This window comes from Orycteropus afer, unplaced genomic scaffold (assembly GCF_000298275.1).
Source record: "Orycteropus afer afer isolate SDZICR_OR568_19922 unplaced genomic scaffold, OryAfe1.0 scaffold00009, whole genome shotgun sequence".
Lineage (NCBI taxonomy): Eukaryota > Metazoa > Chordata > Mammalia > Tubulidentata > Orycteropodidae > Orycteropus > Orycteropus afer.
In genome coordinates, this window is record NW_006921596.1 from 7,060,708 (window position 1) to 7,076,196 (window position 15,489).

General features: G+C 41.3%; 1 protein-coding gene across 1 annotated transcript in view; it reads right to left on the reverse strand.

Annotated features, from left to right (window-relative positions):
- ITFG1 (integrin alpha FG-GAP repeat containing 1) overlaps positions 1–15,489 on the reverse strand; it is a 412,834-nt gene that overhangs the window by 293,645 nt on the left and 103,700 nt on the right. The gene's annotated exons all lie outside the window — the stretch shown is intronic.

Consider the following 15,489-nt stretch of genomic DNA (forward strand, 5'->3'; position numbering starts at 1 on the left):
TTGAGAGAAATGCTTGGCAATCTACTAAAAAGCCAGCTGTTAAAAACGCTATAGAAGGAGATCATGGATAGAGTGGGAAAAACTGTGGAACAAAACCCAAAGCCATTAAACAAACAGGCTTTCTGGTCTGACAGAGACTAGTGAAGCCCCTGAGACTAAGGCCCCTAGACACCCTTTGGGCCTGGAATTGAACTAGTTGGGTCTATAAGTGAACATTTATATCAGGTAGGTACACTCCTCAGAATACTTGACCATGAGAGATCAGAAGGGCAGTATTTGCACAGGGAGATAGTTCAGAATGCAGGAATGCATATGAAACAAGCATACAAGGAAAAGGTAACCACAGGGAGGAAGTGTGAAGAAAGTTGTTACGTTACGGGGATTTGCAATGAAACAAAATGTGTATGAACTGCTGCATGGAAAATGAACTTACTCCGTGAACTTTCACCCAAATTATTGTTGTTGTTCTTGTTATGTGCCATCGAGTCGGACCCGACTCATAGTGACCCCTCCTTGGGTTGCCGAGGCAGTATCAATGAAATAGATTGCCCAACCTTCCTTCTGAAGACTGGCTGGTGGATTTGAACCTCCAGCCTTCTGGTTAGCAGTCAAGTGCCTTAGCCAAATTAGACTAAGGGAAAAAAAAAAAATGGAGCCCAGTTCTTTTTTGACACATGGGTTCACCATGAGTCAGAACTGAGTTGATGGCAACTGGTGTGGATTTTTTTTTTTTTTGGTATGTATAAGACAATGTAGCAAAATGTTAAAAATTGTTCAATCTTGGATCAAGAGAACTCTAATGTTCTTTCAAACTTTTTGTGAATGCTTAGATTTTTCAGAATAAAAAGATGGAGAAAGAAAAAAAAAGGAAGACACTGCTGAACGTAGAATACTGTGTTCAATGGAAGCAAATTAAAAGATGATGTAGTGCCTAAGGCATGTGACTGCTAACCAAAAGGCTGACAGTTCAAACCCACTGGCCGCTCCTCGAAAGGAAGATGGGGCAATCTACTTCCATAGTGATACCATCTTGGAAACCCAAGGAGGGGTTGCTGTGAGTTGGATCCGACTCGATGGCAGTGAGTTTTAGAGTTATGACAATTATACAATACACAGGAGCTCTGGTGGTGTAGTGCCTAAAGCATTTTGACTGCTAACAAGAAGGCTGGTGGTTCAAACCCACTAGCCACTCCTCGGAAAGAAGACTGGGCAATCTACTTCCATAAACATACCACCATGGAAACCAAGGAGAAGTTGCTATGTGTCAGAATCGACTCAATGGCAGTCGGGCTTTGGTTTTTTGGTTTATTTACAACACATATAACCAACAATGAATTGAATAAAAAATATATAGAACTTACATGAATCTTAAAAAAAGACAAACCACCTATGAGAGAAATGGGCAAAATATATGAATAGACATTTTACAAAAGAATAAATAGGCCAATAAACAGTATCTTTGGAAATCAGAGAGATTAAGTTAAAACTACCGGATATCATTTTAAACACATAAGATTTACAAAAATTATTAAGTGAAGAAATAATTCTGTTTATACAGCAAGAAAAGAACTAAAGTTTATAAACATTAACATACATGAATCTCAAAATTGATATTGATCAAAAAATAAGTCTCAGGAGAGTGATATCATTTAGGTAAAGTTCACAACTATGCAAACCTAACTAATACATCGTATGTGCTTACATGTATGCAGAGTAAAACCATAAAGAGAGGGATAATAAACAAAAGGTAACTTTTGTGTAGGTGGAATAAGAAAAGATTGACTGAGACACACAGAAATTTGAGTGGCAGAGGGATTGATTTACTTGTTAATAGAGGGAAGGTGTGTAAGTATTCATTTTATTATTCTGTGTATTTTTGATATATTGTTTGGCTTGTATGAGTTACTGCACAGTTATTACTGAGGATCCCATTATGCATACTTTTTTTTTTTTTTATTGTGATCTGGGTGAAGATTTACAGAGCAAATTCACTTCCCATACAGCAGTTCACATACACTTTGTCTCATGACATTGACCACGGTTTAACACAATGCAACAGCTCCCCTCCGCTTTCTCCCCAGAGTCCATCCCTCCATGCACTCCTGCCCCGAGCTGTCTCCCTGTGCATAAGCAGCCCTTCTTTCTCCCATGTATGCCTACTATTTTTAACTTCTTTTTTTTTCACCATTTTTTAAAGACACTACTCCATCTAAATACTTAGGTCTACCTTATCTGCATCATAGCTGAAACTGTGTTCCCTTGTGTGGATGTATATTTCTTTTAACTCCTCAAGTCTTGCCATTAAAGACAGATTGGAAAGGCTCTCAACAGTAAATACCATAATCTGGTTAGTGAAGGCACTCTGTGTTCATGAAGAGTTCTTACATTGTTTCTACAGATACCACCTAAATAAACAACAGTGTATTTACGATTTTTGACTTTATTGACTTAAAATTTAAATTTTAATGGTTTAAAATGTATGATAACTTTAAATAAATGTATGCTGTTAAGCCAGTATATAGTCATTTAAAAAAAAATTAAAATTAAAAAAAGCTCACTGCTGTTGAGTCGAGTCTGACTCATAGCGACTCCACCTTGGGTTTCCAAGGTGGTATCTCTATGGAAGTATCCCATATGGATTCCAAGGCTGCAAATCTTTACATCAGCAGATTGCCTCATCTTTCTCCCACAAAGTGGCTGGCAGGTTCGAACTACTGACCTTTTGGTTAGCAGTCCAATGTTTAAATATCTTCTCTCAGTTCACAGCTTATCTTTCCATTTTATTTTTTAATGGTATCTTCTGATAAACAGAGGTTTTACATTTTAATATAGTCCTTAAACCATTAAAAAAAAAAACCAGAAAAACAAAATCACGTATTTTCTTCTCTGTATCAAATATGCTTAGAAAAAACAATATGGTGAACACAGATGAAAATAATAATGATGCCATTCTCTAGGGCTTCAGGTTATGTGGGACTTTTGTTTTCTCCATCATACATGTCTGTGATGTTTGAGTATGTATAATTTCATTCTTCATCTAGAGTCAACTTCATCTTAGTAAAACTGAATTTTTATGTGCATTTTTCTTAGAAGAAGTTCCATTACTTTCCCTAGATTCTCAAAGGTGTTTGGGAACACAACACTGTCAAGATCACAACTCTTGACAATTACGTAAAATGTATAAAAGCATTTCCACAGCAGATACACTGGGGGGAATAAAAAAGCAGAAAGGCTCTCCAGTTCCATGGTATGTCTTTGGTCCAGTTATTTAACCTTCCTATGCTGTTTTCCACAACATGTATAATGGGGTTAATAACACAACTTCATAAGGCTGTTGTGAAGATTAAATAAGCAGATAAGTATAAAGTACTTAGAACAGGGCCTGGCTTTCTAAGTGCTCAATAAATGTTAATTATTTCTCTTACTAATATTAATCCCTGCTACTATTTCAGACAAAGACTAAAGAGTTTATGGCAGACTCAGTGCTTCGACAGACTTTTTTTTGGGGGGGGGTGTAGATGGAGAAAGTGGAGGAGGTGGACATTCCTAGATTAAGCCTGTTGTTGTTGTTGTTATGTGCCGTCCAGTCGGACCCGACTCATAGCTACCCCTCCTTGGGTTGCCGAGGCAGTATCATTACAGAAGTAGATTGCCCAACCTTCCTTCCTCTGAGTGGCTGATGGGTTTGAACTACCAGCCTTCTGGTTAGCAGTCAAGTGCCTTAGGCACTATGCTACCAGAGCTCCCTAGGTATGAATAAAGATCAAGCCTAGGCATGAAATAAGTTTTGCATGTGTAATATTGCTGTTTCTCTCAGAAGTTTTTATACTAGGAATAAATGTATGTAAGTATGAGAAGTTATAGTATGCCTACAGTAAAACATTTTCTATTACTTTGTCTCTCTGATGCCCGATCCTTATCAGACAATACAAAGATAACATCAGAAACAACTGCAGTTTTTAGTAAACAGGTCTTTTCATCTTTGTTGATAAACATCAACCATTATTTAGAGCAGAATTTGGATCAGTATAAAATGAATGCCTTTAAAAACTATTCAGAAGATAGCCTTACATGATATCTTAAGGGCCAGAGATGTTTAATTTGTACTTTTTGAAAAATGAACAAAATTCTTGAAAAATATCTTCATTATTTTCTACAGCTGCTTAGATAAAATTCCTACAGTCAATATTCCTAAGCTTTGTATATATTCTGAGAAACCCCTTGTGGAATGCTAAAAGAAACACCATCCAGTAATTTATGTATGTTTGCACTCCAGTGAACAAACACCAGTTTCATCAAGAGCTCCCCTTGCTGGCTGCTAAATCTTCAGCTGCAAAAGGGCTATTAATTAGGGAGAGCTAGAGCATTTAAAAGAATCCTAGCTGTCTTCTGCTTCTGTTTTACTGCCAGAAATGTAAATATTCAACAGTAGGGTCACTAGGGTTGGTGTCACCCAATGTGGCAACTCATGTCACAACAACTCCCCCTCTCCTTTGATGGGGCAGGCCAGCAAATCTCACCTTGGTGGGTGGAGCAGCATGGGCCAGGCCCTCCACAGGGCAGAAAACTGTGCCACCCTGGCCTTCCCAGCCCCACCCTAAAAGCTTCCTGCAACTCCTCCCCTCTCCCATTGGCCAAGGCCTACCAAATGGCAGCACAGTATGGTAAATTATACAGCATTGTTTTTCTAGCCACAGTCTTTGTAACTCCCACTTTGGTGTGAGCTTATTGCTAAAGTTATCCACCTGGTGTGTTTCCCTTGGAGTAGTATGAAGCAATCTTTTGCGAAGTTCACTCTCTCTCAGGTGTGTAGAACTCTGATGTTGGGATTGGTTGTTTTGGGCCATTCTGGCAGGCTCCTTCTCCCAGAGGCAGAAGGAGTCTTTCTGACTGCTGGCTGAGAGAGATGTGCTGCTGAAAGAGACATGCTGCTGAGAGAGATGTTTATCAACAACATGCAAGAAACACATGCTGCTGAGAGACATACTAGTGAGAGAGACTGAGAGAGACAACCTGCTGAGATAGCCTGCTGAGAGAGATGGCCAGCTAAGAGACTGAATGTGTTCCTGAACTTGAATTGTAGCCTGTTGCTTCCCCAAAAAACCCCATCATCTGCAAGTTCTGTATGGCCATTGGAGCGAATTATTGAACCCAGGAGAGAGGTGGTGGGTGCCTCGGGAGAAACAGTTGGTGACAAGGTTAGTAAGAGGACTGGAGGGTAGTGGCATATCTGGCTTCATAAGAACAGGCCTTGGGCTGCTGATGGTGATTCTGTCTTCCTCTTGTGGAGTAAGAGGAGGTCAGATGATACAGCTTCCTTGACCCTTTAGTAGTCAGGCACCATAGCCCACCCACCACCTCCTAATTAGCGGGTGATGGGTGCTTGTGTGATGAGTTACTGTACTGGGTGATGGGTGACACCAACCCTAGTGATGCCACTGCTTCCCTCCAAGCCAGCCCGTCTGCCACCATGGACCCTGGGGTTATTTTGTTGTCACCTTTTCTGACAGTGTCACAGGGTGCGCTTTGTATCCCTCTAGAGTCAACAGATATCCATTAAGTCCTTACTTGGTGCTGGACACTATTGTAGGCACTAGAGAAACAAGAGTACAGTGAACAGACCAAACAAAAATCCCTGCCCTCGTGGAATTTATACTTTAGTATGGGAAGGTAATAAAAAAAGTAAATAATTAAATGGTACTTTAGCAAGTAAAAAGGAGCTCTGGTTGCTCAGTGCCTAAGGATTCTGACTTCTAACCAGAAGGTTGGCAGTTCAAACCTACCAGCTGCTCCATGGAAGGAAGATGGGACACTCTACTTCTATAAAGATTTACTGCCTTGGAAACCCAAAGGGGGTTGCTATGAGTTGGAATTTACTCAGTGGCAGTGAGTTAGGTTTGGTTTTTGGTTTTAGCAAGTAAAAGGACTTTGGAGAAAACTAAAGCGAAGTAAGAGTAAAAGTGAGTGCTTGAGAGTTGCAATTCTGACCACAGCCTGCCTAACTGGAAAGATGACATCTGAGTGAAGACTTGAAGGAAGTCAGAATACCTGGAGGAATAAATTGAAGGTCATATGGATATCTGTAGGAATAATATTTCAGGCAAAGAAAATAGCTATTCTATGGAAGCCCTAACATTGGACCTTGCCTTGTATTATTTAAGGAACAGCAAGAAGGCCAGTGTGGCCAGTGAAAATCAGCAAGTAAGAGAATAGAAGATCAGAGAGGTAATGGGGGGCCACATTACGTGGGACCAGGTAGGCCACTTTAAGGACTTTAGCTATTTCTCTAAATGTTATGAGAAGCTACTGGAAGATTCTGAGCAGAAGAGTGGCATGGCCTTAGTTTTCTAAAGGATCCTGGTAGCTCATGTGTTAAAAATAGACTATAGGGGGGCAAAGGTAGAACAAGAGAACTAAATAAGCCAGGTTAGAAAGGATGTTGTCATGGACTAGGATGGTTGCCATGGAAGTTATAAGAAGAGATCAGGCTGTGTACATATTCTGAAGGCAGAATGAACAGGATTTCCTGACAGACTTGATGTTGGGCATGACAGAAAGAAGTTGCAAGTATGACTGCAAAATTTTGACAAAGGAACTGGAAGAATAGGGCTGCCATTTAGTGAGATGGGGAAGAGCACGCACTGAGGAGGTTTTAGGGTAAAGAACAGGAATTCAGTTTGTGACACTATATGGTGTGAAATGTCTATCAGACACAGAGAAGCAGAGATGGCAAGTAGGCAGCTGGATATTTGACTTTCGAGTCTGGGGAGAAGTTCAGCATGGGCATATTTAAATTTGGAATAGTCGGCATGAGGATGGTGCATAAAGCCATAGGATCACTGAGTATGCAACAAAAGAAAGATAAGAATCCTGTATCGCTCCACCAAATGGACTACAAGTAAGTGATGCACCGAGTACTAACATGTATCTTGGGTCTGAAATCCTTCTGCATTTAAAAACATTCCAGACTTAACTCAGTATGTTTAAAACTCAAGGTTAACCTTTTGAGTACAGAGTCGTGATGTGCTGGTACAATAATATCCTTGAGGTTCAAGGAGCACTTGAGTCTAGTAATCTTTTTTTTTCATCTTTTAACCCTTGGTCCCTAGCACAATGCCTGGCAGGGTAGAGGCTCAAGAAATAATTATTGAATTTGATAAATGAATGAAAAATTATGTGTAATATTCAAGAAGTTTTCAGGTCATGTTTCCTTTGTCTTCCCAATGACACACACTTGCCATTTTAAATGCCTAAAAGGCCCCATTCACCCCAGTTTGCTCAAAGAAGCGATCAGGAAGGCATTCTGAGTGTGAGCTTTCCAGTTCTACTAAATGTTCTACTACATGCTTGTCCTGACCAATAAATGTGATGCTAAAGGCCATTTAAAGTGATAGCTTTGCAGTTTTGTAATAAGTAGATAAATAAACTAACAAAGACAATGACAAGGAGTCCCTGGAGTTAAGGGCTATATATTTTATATCTCACCAAGAGACCAGCATCTAAATTCCTGGATTTGGCTGCACCTCAAGGCTAGATGCCAGAACCAAGACAATTATTTGGCAAGAATAAGAAAGGGAAGTAGGTATGCAAAGTGTTCAGAGATCTTTGTAATCTAACTTGTCACAGCCAAGATCTTTTCTTTATTTGATATATGTCTGTATCCGAGATATTATATATTCTTTCCCATTACTTTGTACAATGACCTCAGTCAGCCAAAGGCATTCATTTGCCTAGGGCAGCACTTCTTAAAATTACTGGTCTCAGGACCTTTTTTACACTATTGAAAACTACTGAGCAGTCCAAAGAGCTTTTATTTATATGAGCCATCGTTACTGATATTTACCACATTAGGAATTAAAATGAAGACATTTTTAAAAGACAAGAATATCCAAGCACACATACGAGCTGTCAGAGGAATGAAGTCATTACATGTTGTCAAATCCCTACAAAACTCCACTGTACAATATGAGAGAATTGTAGTGAAAAGGGCAAATGATGTTTTACAGTTTTCATGAAAATCACTTTGACCTCACAGACCCTCTGGAAGGTCTGTGGAAAAGTTTAAAAACTGCTGGCCTGGGGGAAAATTAGCTTATTAGATCATGGCTGCAAAAAGCATCAATATTCACCATTTGACTTCCAAAATAGCAGTTTTTAGACAGAAAAAAAATCATGAAAAGTCAGGTTTTGTTGAGAATATAAAATTATCCCTAAATCCCCAAATTCTATTTACATATTAAAAGTGAAACCTTGGACCCCAACACATATTCCTTTAAGTGACAGGAAGAATTTAGGTCAGTATTTTCACCAAAGTACAATTTATAATAAATACAACACAAACAAAACAAAACAAAAAAGTGGAAACATATTTTTTAAAAAAGGATTACTTAAGTATCTTTGTGGGAGCTCTGGTGGCGTAGTGCCTAAGGCACTTGACTGCTAACCAGAAGGTTGGCAGTTCACACCCACCAGCCACTCCTGGAAGGAAGATTGGGCAATCTACTTCCTAGTAATATTGTCTTGGAAACCCAAGGAGGGGTTGCTATGAGTCAGAGACAACTGGAGGGCCCATAACAACAACAACAATGAAAAAAACAGAAAAGGATTATTTAAATTATGTTAAAACTAGAGAGTAGATTGTTATTGTTAAGTGCCATTGAGTTAGGTGATTTTCAACTCATAGCAACCCAAAGAGTAAATCTGAGCCATAGGGTTATCTAGGCTATAATTTCTAAGAGAGCAGATTGCCAGGTCTCTCTCCTGTGCAGCAGTGGAGTGGGTTCAATCTACCAACATTTTGGTTGACAGTTGAATGCTTAGCTGTTGTGCCACCAGGGCTTCTATACAGATTTAAAAAATAAACAAAAATCTGCCATCGTGCCAATTCTGACTTGTAGTGACACTGTGGGACAGAAAAGAACTCCCCCATATGGTTTCCAAGGCTGTAAATCTTCACAGAATCAAACTGCCTCTTGTTTCTCCCACAGAGCAGCTGGTGGGTTTGAACTGCCGTTTTAGTTTGAAGCTGAAAGCTTTAACCACTATGCCACATAAAAGTCCTTAAATGCATGCATTTGGTAATTGTTAAAACAGAAACAAAACACTAATGAACAACAAGAAAAATGCTATTTAAAAAAAAAGGTGAATCCAAGATGGAGGACTGTTGTTGTTATGTGACGTCGGGTCGGACCTGACTCACAGAGACCGCTCCTTGGGTTCCCAAGGCAGTATCACTATAGAAGTAGATTGCCCAACCTTCCTTCCAAGGAGTGGCTGGTGGGTTTGAACCGCCAGCCTTCTGCTTAGCAGTCAAGTGCCTTAGGTACTACACTACCAGAGCTCTTAAGATGGAGGACTAGACAGATACTTTTCTGACACTCTACAACAAAGACTCAAGAAACCAAGTAAAACAGCTACAGACAATATCAGAACCAAGAGCTTCAAAGGAAGTTTAAAAAACGAGATCAAATAATGATGAGAGGAAGAGAATGGACAGAAACAGTGAATTAAGAGCAGGAAACTGCCAACTGGCACAGCACCACCATTTTCAATTATTGCAAGCAGCCTTCTGATTAGAACAGAAACAGATAACCTGCTGTACTTGCCCAACATTGCACTGACACCAATATTGGCAACTGGGCAACCAGAGATGTGAATGACTTTCCCCCTTATATTGCACAACCTACCAGTGAGTAGAGGCATGATCCCACCCACCCTACACACAGCTGGTCAAACTCCCTCCACTGCCAGTGCTGTGCTGTTTTTACTTTTCTTTTTAACTCTCTGCTTAGTTGTTCCCTGTCCCTTTTTCCTTTCCTTTCTCTTCCTCTTCCCTTGCTCTTTTACTTTTTTTTGACCCAAAGAGCAGGTGATCCTCCATGCTAGCTCATGTGGTTAACAACACCTGCTCACGCCTGCCCCTCCATGGTATGCTCTCCCAGGCATTTGTAGTGGCTGGACTGTCCTGCTTTTTATCCTCTTCAGAGTCCCTCCCTCTTCTCCTCTATTTTCCCCTTCTGTTCTTATTCCTGCCTCTTCATCTCCCCGATTTTTTTTTTAAGCAGGTACACACCCTGCTTCCATGGTCCACAGTGCCCACCCCTTCCCGTCTGTGGATGGTGGTGAGCTCCATGTTGCTGCTGCAGCTGTGTTTGGTGGGTAAAACTTGCAACAGTTTCTCCCCTGCCCCATATTCCTGTATTTCTTTTTCTTTATTCCTTTCTTCTTAGTTCTTCCCTATTCTACTGTCCCTTGTATATTTGTGTTCTTTCTTTACCCTACCTTTTATTTTTTTCCTGTGGTTTTTTGGAAGGGAGGGACCAGGCTAAGGCAGTGCTTCATCTCTCACACTCTGAGACCAATAGCAGCACCCCTGATTTTCTGCATTTCGTGGTACACACTCCAGCATACTGAGTGCCACATTTCTGCAGCAGCTATGTTTCACAGCTAACATTTGGTCCAAGACTGTGCTACATACATTTTTTTGTTGTTTGTTTTTCTTCTTAGTTCTCCCCTCTTCCACCTAATGTTTTTGCTTTTCTTTTTTTTCCATACCCTCTCCATTTTTTTTTTTTTTTTTTTTAATTCAAACCATTATCATTATGAGGATTTTGGAGAAAAGCATCCACTTTTTGGTAATTATTAATCAGAGCTCTCACTTGCAAAACTAGACATAAACTCTGAGTGATTACTCTAACAAGAGTTTATTAGAAGGATATAGGGTAACTGACAGAATCTTTGGGAGGGCTGTGCAGTGCCAAGTAAAAGGCAAAGCTGCCAGGAACAACATTCCAAACAGTGTCCAGACTTGGTCTTCAGTTGCCACCAAGACACAGATGCTACCTACCATTTATGTCACATGTGCATCAGGAAATTACTTTTAACACAACCATTACTGATATCACTGCCTCCCACACCTCACTGCCACTGCAGCACCAAAGATTTAACCTTGTAGCCACTGTGACCTGCTACCATTGTATACATACAAGTTAGAGACAGAGAGAGAAAGAAAGAGACCACTCCCTATCCTTTCCTGCTTGAAGCCTTAGATCTTATGACAAGTCTAGTATGGGCGGGTCTTTTTTTTCCTTCTTTAAAAATTATAATTTGGGTGAAAGTTTGCAAAGCAAATTAATTTTCACGCAGCAGTTCATACACATTTTGTTTCATGACATTGACTGAAATGCCCATAATGTAACCGTTCTCTTCCCACTTCCTCCCTGTGATCATCTTTTCCCTGTGGTCTTCTTTACTATTCATTCTTCCCCTCTGAGCTATCTCCCTGTGCAAATACTATCCTTCTAATCTCCCACAGCTGATTGTTCTAAGGAGTGTACCCACCTGGTGTATATGTTCACCTTATACGCCTGTCTGTTGTTTGGCTGGAAGTTACGGGAATAAATTCAATTCCAGGCCTAAAGTGTGACTAGGGGCCATAGTCTCAGGGCTTTCACCAGTCTCTATCAAACTAGAAAGCCTTGTCTTTTTTTATGATTTTCAGTTTTGTTTCACATTGTTCTCTCACTCTAGCTAGGATCTCCTGCACTGCTGATCCCTTTCCAAGTGGATGACAGTGGTAGCTGAGCACCATCTTGTTCTGGTCTCAGGGTCATGTAGGCTGAAGTCTGCATGGTCCACTACTCCTTTGAACTAATTATTTCCATGTGTCTTTGGTTGTCTTGATTCTTCTTTGCTCCTGAGGAAGGAAGACCAACTGTTGCATCTAGATGGCTACTTGCAAGCTTTTAAGACCCCAGTCGCTCCTCACCAAAGTAGGCTGTAGAAAAATGTTTTTGTGTTGTACATATATATGTACATAATGTTTTGTGTTGTATGTTGTATGTGTTCAGCTTGATGTCTCCTGTGATCATAGTCCTGAGCCCATGAGCCTAACAACTTGCTCTCTCTTATTTCTACCCTCCCCTTTTTTTTCCTATCTTTCCCCAACAGTTGGGAGCCAGAGACCTTACCCAGTCATACCTATCACATCTGCCACTATCCTCACTAGGTTAGTGCAAACATCTGCTCCAGCACCACTGGATCAACAACAGGGGTGGCCAAAACCCACCAAGCCTGCTCTCAGCTGCTTAGCATGAAAAGTGATCAGAGACCCACATTCACATGCCACCCACTAACAAATACACCCAGAGACGGATGCTGAGTGCCCCAGTACTACCAAGCTAGTAACCAGAGTAAAACACTCGCCCTGTTGCCAGGATATATTAAAACAACACAAAACAAGAAATCAGAGTGAAGCAAAGCAACATAAATAAAAAAATTAACACAATAACACTACTATGTCTTGGAGACAGAAGACAACTTCAAATCATACACAGTAAAATAAAACAAGATCCATCAGGAAAGTGACCAAAATACAGGGGCCAGAAAATTATCCAGAGAAGAAATGCTACTGGAATAACGTGACCAGGAATTCAAAAGAATTATAGTTCATAACCTTCAATGGATTGGCAGAAATTTTGAGGAAACCACATTCAAAATTCTAGAAAAATAAAAAAGGAAGAAATAAAAAAAAAAAACGGACAAAAGGAAAATCAGAAAACATACAAAATCAGGAAATAGAAATCTAGAAAGTTAACACTAAAATTTCAGAAACAGATAATACACTGGAAGGTGTTTTAGTTCTCTAGTGCTGCTATAACAGAAATATCACAAGTGTATGGCTTTAAAAAAGAGGAATTTATTCTGTTACAATTTAGGATTTAAAAGTTCAAATTCAGAGTGCTGGCTCTAGGGGCTGGGTGAAGGCCCCCTGATCTTGGGCTTCAAATGAACCCAAGGTCAGCAGGTAAAATGACACAATCCCAAGATCAGTGGACGAAACGGTAGGCCACTGGTTCAAGTCCAAGAACAATCCCAAGAACGGCAGACAACACAGCAGTCCACTGGTTCAAGTCCAGGAACTGGAGGTGGAAATTCAGCCAAAAGCAGGATCCAAAATGTGCCAAGAAGCTCAAAACCTTCTCAAAGATTTTCCTTAAATACAGGAAGCAGGCCACACCCAGAAGACAACAACTTAGCTGCTCACAACAGATTCCACCATGGAAGTGATCACAGTCTCATTATGGGGGAACACACCCAGCTGCTGAGCACTCAAAACCACAGCCCAGCCATCTGACATACAACCTTAACATTCCACCCCCAGTCAACTGGGCACCTGTACACATCTCTTTCACTGGGTGGCCCAAGTCTATTAGCCCATCTGAGTGGTGACCTCACCCCTTTGGCCTGGCAAGCCCTGTTCTTCTTCCCCTTGGGCATGGCAGCTCAGTACCCCCCCCCCCACACACACACACTTTTGGGCACTAGATATGGCCCCATCCCAATGGCACTCATGTACAGCAGCCCCATACTCCAGAAATGAGTTGGTGAAGATCTAGCTCTTTGAAACTTAGGAGGCTGTGGTGGTTTTACCCCTAGAGGCCATGGTCCTACCCTTTGAAACTGAGGCAGCTCTGCTTCCTGTTTCCTTGGTCTCTTGAAGAACCCAGCCAGGCCTCTTCCCTGTTAAAGCAGGTGTTAGAAAGCTCTTCAGCTCTACCAATTGATGCCTGAAGGCAACCTGATCCGCCAGGAAGCTTCCTGCCCAAAGGCACTCAGCTTTCTTGCTCCATGAGGTGGCAAGCCTGCTGCTCCGCCTCATGCTGTTTTCTACTAATTAGTGCACAAAAGCAACCCACTCTGCCAGGAAACCTCTTGTCCAAAGGCATTCAGCTCTCTACTTGGGGGGCTGGCAAGCCCGTCACTCTGTCTCATGCTGGTCTCTTGGCTCTGCTGCTGTCATCTCTTTGCTGGTCTCAGTGTAGGGATCTCAGGTCCAAGGACGGGCTCCACTCCTGGTTCTACATTTTAGGTATCCATTAGAGTAGCACCCTACTCTCTCAGTACCAAATTCTGTCTTCATTCTCTAGTGCTGCTATAACAAATATACCACAAGGGGTTGGTTTTAACAAACAGGAATATATTCTCTTACAGTTTAGGAAGCTAGAAGTCAGAATTCAAAGTGTTGGCTACAGGCTATAATGAAAGTCTATCGACTATGGGCTTTAGCTCTGGCTCTAGTTCCCGGCCCAATGGAGCTAGAAGCTTCTTTCTGATTTGTGCAGCTACTGGCTACTGAGGCTGACAAAACCAAGGTCAATAGGTAATATGGTAAGATCAGGAGACAACACGGCAGGCCACTGTTTCAAGTACAGGAGCTAAGACCAAGACTTGGCCAAAAGCAGGATTCAAAATGTGCCAGGGTACCAGAAACCTTTCTCAGAATTTCTATTTATACATAGGAAGCAGGCCACACCCAGAAGACAACTACTTTAGCTGTTCATAGCAGATTCTACCACAGAGGTGATTACAATCTCAACATGGAGAATACCTGTATCCAGTTGCTGAGCCCTCATAATCATGGCCCTGTGAAGTTGACACAAGACCTAAACTACCACAGCATGCCAAAAAAAGAGCACAAGTAGCAATATTAATTTCTGATAAAACAGACTTTAAGGCAAAAATCAACAAAACAGACAAGCATGAACATTATATATTGATTAAAGAGTTAACAGAACAACAGGACATAACAATAATAAATATCTACAGACCCAATGAAAGAGTCCCAAAATACATATATAAAACTTTAAAAGGACTGAAAAGAGAAACAGACAATTTGACAATAATAATAGGACACTTTAATACATCACTTTAGATGAGGGCTAGAACAACTAGAAAGAAACTCAACAGGGATACAGAAGATCTAAGCAACATAATCAACCTACTAGACCTCATAAATGTATACGGAACACTCCACCCAACCAAAGCACAACCTACATTCTTTTTCAGTGCTTACGGAGCATGCTCCAGAATAGACCACATGTGCAGTGTAGTAAATTACTTAGTATGGCTTTTCTACCCATAAGTCATTGTAAACTCAGTGGTGGAATGAGCATGGAATGAGTGGTGGAGTATTTCTGTTGGGCGTGGCACAATATAATGTTCTGGGAGGTGCCCACTCTCTCTCAGGTGCTTAGAGTTCTGATGCTATGATTGGCTAGTTTGACCACCCTGCGGGGCTCAAAAGGAGGCCTCCTAGAGGCAGAACTCTCTCTCTCTCTGATTGCTGGTGGAGGAAGACATGCTGCTGAAAGAGACACGCGCCCCTGAAAGAGACACGCACTGCTGGGAAAGAGCCGCAAGAGACACGCTTCACTGAGTGAGACACCGAGGGACCAGCACTGCTGGAAAAGAGACTGTGAGAGACTCTTGGCTGAGGGACAGTGGGCTGGGAGAGAGACTGAGTGTCCTTCCTGAACTTGAGTTGTAGCCTGGTGCTTCCCTAATAAACCCCATAATCCGTGAGTTCTGTGTGGCCACTGCAGTGAATTACTGAACCCAGGAGAGAGGTGGTGGGTGCTTTGGGAGGAACGGTTGGTAAAAGGGCTGGAGGGAGGCAGCATGTTTGGCCTTGCAGTAATAGGCCTTGGG